Source organism: Nicotiana tabacum, chromosome 20 (genome assembly GCF_000715075.1).
Source record: "Nicotiana tabacum cultivar K326 chromosome 20, ASM71507v2, whole genome shotgun sequence".
Taxonomy (NCBI): Eukaryota; Viridiplantae; Streptophyta; class Magnoliopsida; order Solanales; family Solanaceae; genus Nicotiana; species Nicotiana tabacum.
In genome coordinates, this window is record NC_134099.1 from 136,388,013 (window position 1) to 136,402,362 (window position 14,350).

The window sequence follows — 14,350 nt, forward strand, 5'->3', positions numbered from 1 at the left end:
AATTCTATATTGTGGGTTGCGCCCAGTCATATAGAGGAGCCTCTGGCACTAGAGGCGCCACTACGTGCGCAGCTGGGTCTACCACGTTATCCCCATTGTTGTCTCTGTTGTTTAACTGGTCTACCATGTCTGGTTCAGGTTGTTCAGTTGATTATTGTTGTTTTTTTCCGGTTGGCCCGATTCAAGGCCTTGAAAACTTTCTCGAGATCTGATAATGCTTCAAACACTTCACCATTTCTCGGTGAGTTTCTAGGCATGCACCTATATAACCAAGTTAACAAACGTTAAAATTTCAATGTATGGATTGAAAATAAAGAAAACTGACTACACTACAATTTTTTGTATTTCTTTCAACTGTAATTGATAACACCATTAAGCCCCCGGCAACGGTGCCAAAATTTGATCACGCCCAACTATGCCCTATAAAATGAACAAGCAATCATTGTAAATATAATTCGGGTATTTAGCTCAGAGTCGAATCCCACAGGGAATTAACCTACCAATTACTTTTGTCAGACTCACTGAATTCTCCGTAATCAACTTCCAGATATTTTGAATAACACTTGGTGATATTTATAATAACTATAGTTGAATAAAATTAAGTAAACTAAGAGCTAACTATGATTGAGTTGTAAACAAATAAGAGAAGGATCTAAGATTGTGATTTTCCCTATTGATGGAATCCCTTCCTACTACGTTTCGTATAGATTTGCCTAATCATCTCTATCGATCATGAGCACTCTTCCTACTGTAAATCTCTCTCGAGTAATTACGGCAATTTACTAGACATACTCTCCCGAGTTACGCTAGCTGACTTTAATTACAGCTCACTTAGATCGCACCCAAGGTTTCATTATCCCTAATCCCACCTTTAAACCCTTGGTTATTGATTCCTCACATACGTCGGGAGTGATGTTGTTCAACAACTACTTAAATATGCACTCTCTCCCAAGTAATACAAACTAAATAGGTACAGCTAATTGAGGGCCCTTCAATTAACTACACGAATAATATAGTTGAACAAATAGAGAAAATACTACGGCTCAATTATATAAAAAATATAACAAGAATTTATCCTACAAAAGGTTCCATCAAAACCCTAGAAAACAAATTAGCTATTCATAATAGTATGTAAAACTACAATACTAAAATTCATAACCAACAATGAAAAATAGGAAGAGGAAGGAAAAACTCGTAGAAGAATTCCCCGCCTTGCTTCTATTGTGTCGCTGCCTCCTTAGGTTGAATCCTCAAATCTGTCCAACCTCCTCAAAATACCATTTTTTCATATATATATACCAAGTAGCATCGGGCCCAAATAATTATACCTTCTCCAATGCAAAAAAGGATACTTTTCTCGGGAAAGACGTGCGCGTCCGTGCTTGGACCACGCTCAGAACGCGCATATCCACTTTGATTCTGCCTGACGAGTGCGGCCTAAGCGCGGCCTGAGCACGGACGCGCACTTCTCACCCTGTTTTGTTGAGAATTAGGACAAACGTAAACGTGAAAGTTGTAGCCCTTTGAGTTAGCTTTCCAACCATATGTTTTGGAGCCGAAATGGAATTCTGAGCAAAAAGTTATCTGCATTTTAATAGACAATATACAATATTCCTACTCGATTTGTCGTTCGTTCTTAACTATCATCCGTTGATCCCCGAACACGATCTTCGCTTAATTCCTTGGGCTTTTACTTAGACTTCAAAGCTCCAAATCACTTGAATTCATTCCATAATATCTATATAGTTCGGAATCACTCCTACAAGGCATAAAACACACCATTAGTGCAAAACACTAGCGATTAAATCTCAAACTCAATTAAAGTGCAGGAAATTAGAGTGTAATAAGCGACTAAAATACTCAATTATAGCCTATAATTGATAGTACTGTCAGAAATACTAAAGAGTAATGACAATGGACAAGGGATGTGGCTTGAAGGCCTACGAACGGTGCTGCAGTGCTATCTAAAAATCACCAGGCAAATTCGAATAAATAGCTCACTAGCAACCACTGCTATCAGCAATACCTGAATTTGCACACGAAGTACAGAGTATAGTATGAGTACAACCGATCCTATATACTCATTAAGTAGCATGCCTAACATTGGAGAAGGCAGTAACAGGGTTGGCAAAGTCTGATCCTCACTTCCAACAACCAATAATACCAATACCAGTAGAATAATAACATATAGGGAAAAGCAACACAAATAATAAGAGGCTCGACTTTAACAAAATAAAAGGAGAAATAGGCATGATTTTCAGGAATATCAGTCAAGGCATCAACTTTTTCACAGAAACCATTTAGATAGAGATTTATCAAGGTAAACTGTGATTTTAAACTCTAAACATCGAGTAGAGGCATCAATATCAATTGAGAAAAATACAACTCTATGCTTGCATGCCAAATATGCATGCTAAATCAACAATATCACGGTTTAATCATCAAGTATATACTATCTCATCACATTCATAGAACATGGCACAAGTTTCCCTCAATTATAATCTCAGCACTTCCACGGGGGCCCTAAATCATTCTCTCATCACTCTTATAATGCCTGGCACAATACCTTTGATTCACCATACACACACTCATTATTGTACGAGTTCTTGACATAAGCCTCTCACTAAGCACATATCGTGTGCCTGCACTCACAGGGTTATTACTTGACTTTGTAGGGGTAGATCCTAGCCCAAGCACTGATCAGATCAAAAGTCAACGACCAATATCACTCAACTCAATATGGGACTTCACGCAAAAGTCACCTCACAATCAATAACAACACAGATCTATGGCCCAAGATCAGTCATTAATCCTCTTAATATGGCTCTATGACCTAAAATCAATCATCAATCTCCTCAAGTCTCATTATGCCAACATATCACATTAATATAATCAGAATACCGCTCGTAATATACCAATGTGCCACAACTCTGCTCAAAATCGAGTTACACAAACAAGGATACTAGCAACATGTGAGATAACATATAAAGAGTGCTCGAAAATAGAGTTATAACATGCGGATATAATATAATAACTGAAAAATATGAAACCGGCTACAACAAATATTTCAACATAGCAAAAATAGCCCTATCGTGTCTTGGCGTATAAGCAAATAGCCTAGACATGATTTCTAGCATGAATAATAGCTCACATTATCATACAAGTGGAGAAATAGATTTCAAATAGGCATGATATCAAAACAAGACATATAATAGCCTAAGGTTTACCTAGATCATGAATAACCATGGTGTATGCATATACGCTCGTCACCTCACATATACGTCATCATAGCTAACTAGGAAATACCCTCAATCCATGACTAAGCAAGATACTTACCTCATTTTGGCTAGACTTCAACTTCAAATCACGTCAAAACCTTGCTCTAACCCTCTGATCACGCAAATCCAAGCCAAACATCAACCAAGGAAGTCAACAATGCTATAGGATGTGATCAATCCATAAAGCTTCGATCTTGAATAAATTCCCAAGAGTCAACCCAGGCTCATGTGCCTGAAATCCATACCTGTCGAGGCCAAATATATAATTAGTTTCCGAAATCCATTATAATCGGTACTCAAATACCCAAAATACACTCTCTTAAAGTGTGGGTTACAACCCAAATTTCTTTTAAAATTTTAATTTTTAGGTGTACAAACCAATAGGGAACCAATAATATAAAATCAAGTCCAAGTAAAAATCATTTTTCTCAAATACAGTAGTGAAATTGCTCTTCAAAATCTCCTCTTCTTAAAGTCTATGGCTCAAAATATGAAAAAATGGTTAAAAATCCTAAAATGACAACTTATAGAATCTGCCCAGCAGTACCAATCGTGATCGTGATTCACAAATCAATTATTTCCCCTAGCCCCTTCTACGCGAATGCATCCAACATCAAGCGTACGCAAATGCCAACTGGCCTCACCACTCTGCAAACGTGAGGGATAAGTTGCTAATGTACTAGTCTGCTGCTTGACCTCCTCTAATTCTTCGCGCACGCGAAACCACATATGCAAATGTGATAGCCATCTTCCCTAACACTCCACGATTGCGAGCCCCCTCCCACGAACGCGATGCACAAATTCCAAACTGCCAAAATCCTCCTTCATGATCATGATGGACTGCTACACACCAACACATCAATTATGCAAAACTCAACTGAAATGTTCCGAAATCACCCCAGATCACACCCGAGCTCTACAAGATCCGATCCGATCATACTAACAAGTCTAAATACATTTTAAAAACTTATCCAAAGGTTCAAAACACTACAAATTACATCAAAACTAAGAATCAAAGATCAAAAATTATTTTCTTGACTTTCAAATCTTCAAACTTCGCTGAATGCGTCTGAATCACACTTAGACATTCCGGATCACAATCAAACTTTGCACACAAGTTCCATTCAACTAAATGAAACAATTTAAGAACTCAAATGTCACGACCCCGGTTTGCCCTCCGTGAACCATCGTGATGACACCTAGTCCTCTACAACTAGGTAAACCTAAATTGCGGAAGTTAACCAAAATGCGAAATATAAACAAATTAAAACAGAATGAAGAGTGATAAAAACAGTGTTAAAAGTGTCGCTCGGCATATACAACACAACATTCTCAAAACCAAGTACACTATCCCAAAAGCCGAAAACTCACGGAAACACAAGCCTTTGGAATATCTAACAGTCAAACTCCAGAATATCTAACAAGGAAGGAAATACATAAGGGCAATGTTTAACAGCTAGAAAAGAAAGGGACTCCTCGATCTGCGGACGCGACAAATGTACCTCGAAGTCTCTAGAGTAGTCGCCTCACCTCACGGGTGATAGGATTGAGTCGCAGTACCTGGATCTGCACATGAAAAACATGCGCAGAAGGGGCATGAGTACACCATAATGATACTCAGTAAGTGTTACAACCCATATCCACATGTGTTAGTTCATGCCATATATTAGTTAACATAAATCCAAGAAGGAATTATCTTTGAGATGATAAGAAGTCAATCATATTGGTCTTAAGTGATACAAGAGTGTATAAGGGTGATTAACCAGTATTAGAAGTTAAACGAATCAAGGATATTGTAACTCGTATTTTCAAGTAATCTAGCGGTTCTTAATACACTCAAGAGGTCATTTATTAAGTTATTTTAATCATATAATATCCGTATCATAAGTCTTGAAGTCAAACGAGTTATGAAACAAAAGTCGACAAAAGTTGTCGCAACTTAGGTTCATAATTTTACTTAAACATTAGGTCAAATATTTCTAATCTTTTCTCATAATTTTCAAGGAATTACGGGGTGATCTACCAACCAAATTAAACATCTATGAGTCTAGTTTCCAACGCATTAAACCGTTCATCGATACGATCTAGGAGTAGAGAGATATTCGCATTTTCGCGAGACTGCGCCAAGCACCTCTCTATGGGGCCCACTAAGGCGGTTTAAGATATTTGGACCTATATAGGATGCCTCCAACCCGTTTTAAGTCATTTCTTCTCACTATTTTCAGACCTTAGAACCCTAGGAACATCCTCTCAAGGTTCTCTCAAGATTCAAGACCCAAAAAAAGGGCAAACAACACAAATCAAGTGTCGGGAATTCCGTGGCGCTAGTAAGTCTCTTGTTCTTCTTGTTGTTGCTCATTTTTGTGTCGTTCCAGCTCGTGTGGGAGGTTGTTTTAAAGGGTTTATGTTCTGTAAATACTCCCTCATGTTCTTAATATCAATCCTAGGTGATTTCAAGCCTTCTAAAGTGATTCTAGTGCCGAAAAACACTAATTGATCGCTAGTTTCGCTTTTTTGTTGTTGTGGCAGCATTGGAGGGATATTTCATGGAAATTTAAGGTAAAATTGGAGTTGTTATTTCTGTATAAAGGTAAGGAACCTCTTACTCTATATGTATTTAAGATTATCCAAGTTGCAGCTAAGCCATTGAAGCTAGAACTTGTGAAATATATATCGAAAGGCTTGGAAGTAATGTTATTGTTTTGTGGACTGTTTTGTGTTGTTGTTGGGCTGCGTATTTTACTACTATCTTGTGGAGTTTTGGAGGAGGAAGGGTGTGGAGAAACACCATCTATATGTAGGGTTATGGGCTGATAGTTATTCGTAATATTTCCAGGTTGTTTGACACGACTACGGTGGTTGTCGTATGTATGGAGTGATTAGGCTGTGTGTGGACTATTTTGGGAGGCTCAATATGTTTATTATTGATGTTGTTTGGGATGTTTGGTGACTGTTTTGAATGGTGTGAGGTCATATATATAGGGGAGGCGCTGTCCGTTTCATCGTAAAATAGGTTGTGGTCGATACATAATAGTTATGACGCTTAAATGATAACGATAGTATCGTTTCTCTTATTGTAGACTAAGGAGTTTTGACAATTGCATAGCTTGAGATTGGGGCAGTATATACAAGGTATGTGAGGCTATCCCTTTCCTTCTTTTGCACGACTCCGATTGTGAATAATGTAATGAACGATCTTCCAAGATACTCTACTCTTAGAAGCTAGCAGTACTTACATTGTTTTCCCTCTTATGGAACGATTAATGTTAATGTTGCTTCTCTTAGTCTTATGTTATCAATGTTGTTGGTACTTCCTGATTCTTATAAGGTTCATAGTGAAGAGTTAGTCCTAATAACGTGTACAGAGGATACCGACCTTACGTCACTCCGAAAGGTTTAGAATGTGATTCCATGAGTCGAGCATGCATTATATATATATATCTATTTTACTCTACCGAGCCACGCTATAGTTGGCCGGGTACGGCACCTATTGTGCAACCACTGATCAGTTGGGTTTTACCGAGCTCCACGTGGCCGGGTACGATTCTACCGAGCCTATTATGGCCGGGTACGATATGATGATGATGATGCCCACAGAGGCGAATGCTTTAAAGTTTTATGTATTTATACATATGTATCATGCATTTCATGTAAGTAGCCCTCAGAGGTACTAAGATGTTACAGGTTGTATATTCTCTATCCTTGCTTACATTACTGATCGTATTTATGGTTCCTTGCCTTACATACTCAGTACTTTATTCGTACTGACGTCCTTTTATTTGTGGACGTTGCATGTCGTGCTGCAGGTCCTGATAGACAGGCAGGTGCAGGTCCCCCACCACAGTAGACTGTCCAGTTCAGCGGTGATTGGCGAGATCCCTTCTCCGGACTTGCCTTGGTCTTGGTATGCAATTTTTGTTATAGACATTATGGGTATGTCGGGGCCCTGTTCCGGCTATGTTGCAACACTTATGTTCTTTTAGAGGCTCATAGACAGGTGTCGGCTCATGTATAGTTTGGTATGCCTTGTCGGCTAGTTTTTGTTGTATAGTCTTTCATAGTAGAGTGGTAGCTCATACCTTATACGTAGTTTCTTGATTGTCTGGTCATCCCCTGCTATGTATGTTCATGCCGTCATATTTTATTGTTGGTTGTCCATGATCTAGGTCTACCATTTATATTGATCTTGTCAGCCTTAAAAGATAATAATGAAGGTTAGATGAAATGTACGTTGGTGCTCGGCAAGTGTGGTCGGGTGCTAGTCATGGCCCTTCAGTTTGGGTCGTGACAGTAAGTGCCAAGCCTAACCTCGATCGGGTAGTGACGAGGAAAATCAGGGCCCTACTGAGGTTAAATAAAATATAAAGATCAACAGTACAGAACGAAACAGTATAAATAAGTACAATAGTAAAATAACACAGGATGTACAGGACAACAACAATTGTACAGAAGCAAGGTAAACACGAAAAAGGAAATACAGCTCAACACCAATAACAACAATCGGGGATCTCCTAGGATACCGTCCTGTAGTCCCATATGTACATATCCAATGGATCTCCCGGGATCCTATCTCGTAGTCCAACTCATAGTGCGCGAGGTTCTACCAGAATCCCGTTCCGTAGTCCCAAATGTAAATACCCAGTACTGGGGGAATCTAACGGGTGCATTCTCGTAGTTCCATACAACTGTGCAGGGGGATCTACCGAAATCCCACATCCGTAGTCCCAAAATAAACAGACAAGGGGGAGCTACCGGAATCCCACATCCGTAGTCCCAAAATAAATACATAGCAGCAGCAAGTAAAATATACAGAAAAGGCAATATTTCATATTAAGGCGACAAGTTAGTCTAGCCTAGCATGCTGCACAGAATTCAAATAAGGCAGGTTGAACAAATAAAGCAATTAAGTCACTTAGACATGCTTTCCTAAGCTAACAATAGGCTTAATAGTGTAAGTAATTGAAACAGGAAAGGAAAACATTACTAGTAATTACTTAAAGAAAACCGGATTTCCAACAATTAGCACAAGTACGCACTCGTCACCTCACGTACAAGGCATTTCAATTACCAAATATACCAATCCTAAGGGGAAAGTCCCCCACACAAAGTTAGACAAGCCACTTACCTCGAACCAGCTCAATAATCAATCCGAAACCATGCTCTTGCCATGAGTAATCGACTCCAAATGTCACGACCCAAACTGAGGGGCCATGACTAGCACCCGACCACACTTGCCGAGCACCAACGCACATTTCATCTAACCTTCATTATTATCTTTTAGGGCTGACGAGATCAATATAAATGGTAGACCTAGATCATGGTCAACCAGTAATAAAATATGACGGCATGAATATACATATCAGGGGATGACCAGACAATCAAGAAACTACATATAAGGTATGAGCTACCACGCTACTATGAAAGACTATACAACAAAAACTAGCCGACAAGGCATACCAAACTATACATGAGCCGACACCTGTCTATGAGCCTCTAAAAGAACATAAGTGTTGCAACATAGCCGGAACAGGGCCCCGACATACCCATAATGTCTATAACAAAAATTGCATACCAAGACCAAGGCTAGTCCGGAGAAGGGATCTCGCCAATCACCGTTGAACTGGACAGTCTACTGTGGTGGGGGAGCTGCACCTGCCTGTCTATCAGGACCTGCAGCACGACATGCAGCGTCCACAAATAAAAGGACGTCAGTACGAATAAAGTACTGAGTATGTAAGGCAAGGAACCATAAATGCGATCAGTAATGTAAGCAAGGATAGAGAATATACAACCTGTAACATCTTAGTACCTCTGAGGGCTACTTACATGAAATGCATGATACATATGTATAAATACATAAACCTTTAAAGCATTCGCCTCTGTGGGCATCATCATCATCATATCGTACCCGGCCATAATAGGCTCGGTAGAATCGTACCCGGCCACGTGGAGCTCGGTAAAACCCAACTGATCAGTGGTTGCACAATAGGTGCCGTACCCGGCCAACTATAGCGTGGCTCGGTAGAGTAAAATAGATACATATATATAATGCATGCTCGACTCATGGAATCACATTCTAAACCTTTCGGAGTGACGTAAGGTCGGTATGCTCTGTACACGTTATTAGGACTAACTCTTCACTATGAACCTTATAAGAATCAGGAAGTACCAATAACATTGATAACATAAGAATAAGAGAAGCAACATTAACATCAATCGTTCCATAAGAGGGAAAACAATGTAAGTACTGCTAGCTTCTAAGAGTAGAGTATCTTTGGAAGCTCGTTCATTACATTATGTACAATCGGAGTCGTGCAAAAGAAGGAAAGGGATAGCCTCACATACCTTGTATATACTTCCCCAATCTCAAGCTATGCAATTGTCAAAACTCCTTAGTCTACAATAAGAGAAACGATACTATCGTTATCATTTAAGCGTCATAACTATTATGTATCGACCACAACCTATTTTACGATGAAACGGACAGCACCTCCCCTATATATATGACCTCACACCATTCAAAATAGTCACCAAACAGCCCAAACAACATCAATAATAAACATATTGAGCCTCCCAATATAGTCCACACACAGCCTAATCACTCCATACATACGACGACCACCGTAGTCGTGTCAAACAATCTGGAAATGTTACGAATAACTATCAGCCCATAACCCTACATATATATGGTGTTTCCCCACACCCTTCCTCCTCCAAAACTCTGCAAGATAGTAGTAAAATACGCATCCCAACAACAACGCAAAACAGTCCACAAAACAATAACATTACTACCAAACCTTTCGATATATATCTCACAAGTTCTAGCTTCAATGGCTTAGCCGCAACTTGGATAATCTTAAATACATATAGATTAAGAGGTTCCTTACCTTTATACAGAAAGAACAACTCCAATTTGACCTTAAATTTCCATGAAATATCCCTCCAATGCTGCCACACAACAAAAAAAATGAAACTAGCGATCAATTAGTGTTTTTCGGCACTAGAATCACTTTAGAAGGCTTGAAATCACCTAGGATTGATATTAAGAACATGAGGGAGTATTTACAGAACATAAACCCTTTAAAACAACCTCCCACACGGGCTGGAACGACACAAAAATGAGCAACAACAAGAAGAACAAGAGACTTACTAGCGCCACGGAATTCCCGACACTTGATTTGTGTTGTTTGCCCTTTGTTTGGGTCTTGAATCTTGAGAGAACCTTGAGAGGATGTTCCTAGGGTTCTAAGGTCTGAAAATAGTGAAAAGAAATGACTTAAAACGGGTTGTAGTCATCCTATATAGGTCCAAATATCTTAAACCGACTTAGTGGGCCCCATAGAGAGGTGCTTGGCGCAGTCTCGCAAAAACGCGAATATCTCTCTACTCCGAGATTGTATCAATGAACGGTTTAATGGGTTGGAAACTAGACTCATAGATCTTTAATTTGGTGGGTAGATCACCCCGTAATTCCTTGTAAATTATGAGAAAAGATTAGAAACATTTGACCTAATGTTTAAGTAAAATTATGAACCTAAGTTGTGACAACTTTTGTCGACTTTTGTTTCATCACTCGTTTGACTTCAAGACTTATGATACGGATATTATATGATTAAAATAACTTAATAAATGACCTCTTGAGTGTATTAAGCACCGCTAGATTACCTGAAAATACGAGTTACAACATCCTTGATTCGTTTAACTTCTAATACTGGTTAATCACCCTTATACACTCTTGTATCACTTAAGACCAATAGGATTGACTTATTATCATCTCAAAGATAATTCCTTCTTGGATTTATGTTAACTAATATATGGCATGAACTAACACATGTGGATATGGGTTGTAACACCCTCCCCCCCTTAGGAACATTCGTCCTCGAATGTAAGGGTTTATGGGGAGTTTAAATCATCGTGGATTCCAATGGAAATTTCCGATCAATTTTCCCCTATAAAATGGTCACTAGCAAAACTTGCAAGTAATTAATCCCAACATATGGCTTCACAAGGCTACACAAAGCATTATGCGTATTTACATTATCTACATATCACCATTTTGTATTAAGGAGGAGTATTCTCAAATTATTGCTTACCTCATAGAGCCGTTTCACCTTCCAATGTATTCTGTCTTCCACCAGCATCCTTGTTATCTTTATTCTGGAATAAGTAAGGTTATTTAGACTTCATCTCCTCTTCTGCTTCCCATGTCATTTCTTCCATATTTTTGTTCCTCCACAATACTTTGACGGAAGCTACATCTTTTGTTCTCAGCTTGCGGACTTGCCGATCTAATATCGCCACTGGCACTTCTTCATATGATAGGTCCTCTGTAACTTGTACATCTTTGATAGGGACGACTCGAGAAGGGTCTCCAATACATTTTCTCAACATAGATACATGGAATACCGGGTGGACAAATTCCAATTCGGATGGCAATTCTAACTCATAAGCAACCTGTCCAATTCGTCGAAGAATTTTATACGGCCCGATATACCTTGGACTCAGCTTACCTTTCTTCCCAAAACGCATAATACCCTTTATTGGTGAGATCCTCAGGAAAACCCAATCACCAACCTCAAACTCTAGATCACGACGTCGGACATCAGAATAAGATTTTTGCCTGCTTTGTGCCGTCCTCAATCGCTCCTGTATCACTTTCACCTTCTCAATAGCTTGGTGAATCAAATCTGGCCCATATAATTCTATTTCACCGACTTCGAACCATCCAACTGGTGATCTACATCTCCTCCCGTATAGTGCCTCGTATGGGGCCATTTTAATATTGGAATGGTAGCTATTGTTATAGGCGAATTCTATGAGTGGAAGATGATCATCCCAATTCCCCTTAAAATCTAGAACACATGCTCGTAGCATATCTTCCAGTGTCTGAATGGTACGTTCAGCCTGTCCGTCAGTTTGCGGATGAAATGCAGTGCTGAGATTTACTTGTGTGCCTAAACCCTTCTGGAAAGACCTCCAAAAGTTAGCCGTAAATTGAGCTCCTCGGTCTGATATAATAGATATGGGCACACCATGAAGCCTAACAATCTCCTTGATATACAACTTCGCATAATCTTCAGCCGTGTAAGTTGTCTTTACTGGCAGAAAATGGGCACATTTTGTAAGTCGATCAATTATCACCCAGATGGAGTCAAACTTATGATAAGAGCGAGGTAATCCAATAATGAAGTCCATATTAATCACCTCCCACTTCCAGGTCGGAATCTCTATATTTTGAAGCAACCCACCGGGTTTCTGATGTTCTATCTTTACTTGTTGACAATTGGGACACTGGGCTACAAAATCTGCAATAGACTTCTTCATATTATCCCACCAATACTGCTCCTTGACATCATGATACATCTTTGTCGAGCCGGGATGGATGGAATATCGGGATTGATGAATCTCATTCATAATCTTCTCTCGCAACCCTGCCACATTAGGCACACACAATCGGCTCTGGTATCTCAGTGCCCCGTCTTTTCCGATCCCAAAATCCATACTTTTACACTGTTGGATGCTTTCTCTTAATCGTACTAAGATAGGATCTTCATATTGTCGTGCTTTTACCTCGGCTACCAAAGATGATTCTGATGTATTCTGTACAGTAACACCTCCGTCATCAGAGTCTAACAATCTGATTCTCATATTGGCTAGCTGATGAAGCTCTTTAATCAACCCCCATCTACCTGCCTCAATATGTACTAAGCTTCCCATTGATTTACGGCTAAGAGCGTCTGCCACAACATTGGCTTTACCGGGATGATACAATATCTCGACGTCGTAGTCTTTCAATAATTCAAGCCACCTACGCTGCCTCAAATTCAACTCTTTCTGCTTGAAGATGTATTGTAAACTCTTGTGATCTGTGTAGATGTCAACATGGACGCCGTATAAGTAGTGCCGCCATATCTTCAAAGCATATATTACTGCAGCCAATTCCAAATCATGGGTTGGATAATTCTTTTCATGCTTCTTCAATTGTCTTGATGCATAAGCAATCACATTCCCACGCTGCATCAATACGCACCCCAAACCTATACCCGAGGCATCACAATATACCACATAATCTTCTGTTCCTTCAGGAAGAGTGAGCACTGGTGCAGATGTCAATCGATTCTTCAGCTCCTGAAAACTACGTTCACAAGTGTCAGACCACTGGAATTTGGTAGCTTTTTGTGTTAACTTAGTCAATGGTGATGATATAGAGGAAAATCCTTCTACAAACCGCCTATAATATCCTGCTAGTCCTAGGAAGCTGCGGACTTCTGATGGTGTTGTAGGTCTCGGCCAATTCTTTACTGCATCGATCTTCTGAGTGTCGACACTAATACCCTCATCAGATATCACATGGCCAAGGAATGCTACTGAGTTCAGCCAGAATTCACATTTGGAGAGCTTAGCATATAACTTACGATCCTGAAGCGTCTGTAATACTATCCGCAAGTGGCCCGCATGTTCCACCTCCGAACGAGAATACACTAGAATGTCATCAATGAATACAATCACGAACACATCAAGATAGGGCCTGAATATAGTATTCATGAGATCCATAAAAGCTGCTGGGGCATTTGTTAGCCCAAACGACATCACCAAGAACTCAAAGTGCCCATATCTTGTCCGGAAGGCCGTCTTTGGAATATCCTTCTCCCTAACCCTCACCTGATGATACCCTGAACGTAAATCAATCTTAGAGAAATACTTGGCACCCTGGAGTTGGTCAAAAAGGTCATCAATTCTTGGAAGTGGATACTTGTTCTTTATAGTAGACTTATTCAACTGTCGATAGTCGATACACATCCGTAACGACCCGTCTTTCTTCCGCACGAATAGGACTGGTGCACCCCAAGGTGAAGTGCTAGGTCTAATAAAGCCCTTATCCAGCAAGTCCTTCAACTGCACCTTCAACTCTCGCAACTCTGCCGGGGCCATTCTATATGGAGGAATAGAGATCGGTTGAGTGTCAGGTAACACATCAATGCTAAACTCAATCTCCCTTTCAGGAGGAAGGCCTGGGAGTTCATCTGGGAATTCGTTGACCACAGGGATTGATTGTAAAGTAGGCGGTTTCG